Consider the following 1,196-nt stretch of genomic DNA (forward strand, 5'->3'; position numbering starts at 1 on the left):
CCCCCCCGCGCCTCGGGTTCCCCTCGCCCCTCACCCCCCCTCAGAGGACCATGGCTTTGAACCGGCCTATACACTCTACTTATTACTATTATTATTATTATTTATTATTATTAATTATTAATTTTTTTATAAAATAATTGGAAATTTAATTAAAATAATCATGATTATAACGCTTCATTCCGCCGGCGTATATAAAAATAATAAATAAGTGTGTAAATAAAAACGTGTACGATGATAATACTTGCCAATGTAAATTACTAACTAAAGAGTCAAGTAACTCTTGAGGGTTTCTAATTGCTACTATATACTATCGCTTCAAAAAGGTTAAGTTGTCGCTCAAAATTCGACGCTATAAACCTTTTTCATGGATTTAGTTAACGCTGGCGACAATTGTGATCACGTGATCCTTTTGATGCTGAAAATGAGCATCGAGTGTTAGCATAAAAAGGCACCTTTTATCGATACAAAATATGTTATGAATATGGGGTAGCATTATAATGGGCGCGTTCAGCGGACGCAACAGTTGAGTGAGCGCTCGCTGTTATTGGTATATTCTTTTAGATCAACCAATAGCAGCGAGCGCTCACAGATCTGCTCCGCAACAAGGGTGCGTTCAGAATGAACGCCCGGACGACAACTTTTTACCTAAAAGCGTTCGATTTGACCGGATGTTTCGTCCAGACGTTTCACCCAAATTGTTCAGAATGGGTTTAGAAAAACACCCAGACTACAACTTTTCGTCGCACTCGAGACTGCAGCCAATTTCGCCCGACATGCGCAGAGAAGCCCTATTTATGCCTACGCAACCTATAAGAACCATATGATGATATGATTTGAGGTTATTATTATGTCTCACGGCATTTTAGCACCGAGACACTTCCGCCGTATTTAACCGTGATAAATAGAATAATATAAATTATAAAGAATAGTTCGAACTTTAATATAAAGAATAGTTTGATAGATAATAATATAAATATTTGATAGATAATAATATATTTTATAGATGATATAAAAGAATAGTTTGAACTTGGTAAGGGATTATATACATTTTTTATTTACATTATTTATTCTATATAACAATATATTAATGTAAAAAAGCAAGTAATAAATACATGCATAAATTTTATTAAGAGAGAATTATTCAAAATAAAAGCAACATAATTTAAATCAAAAATAGAACTCTCGAGAATGTCAAT

This window comes from Cyphomyrmex costatus, unplaced genomic scaffold (genome assembly GCF_001594065.2).
Source record: "Cyphomyrmex costatus isolate MS0001 unplaced genomic scaffold, Ccosl1.0 scaffold747, whole genome shotgun sequence".
Taxonomy (NCBI): Eukaryota; Metazoa; Arthropoda; class Insecta; order Hymenoptera; family Formicidae; genus Cyphomyrmex; species Cyphomyrmex costatus.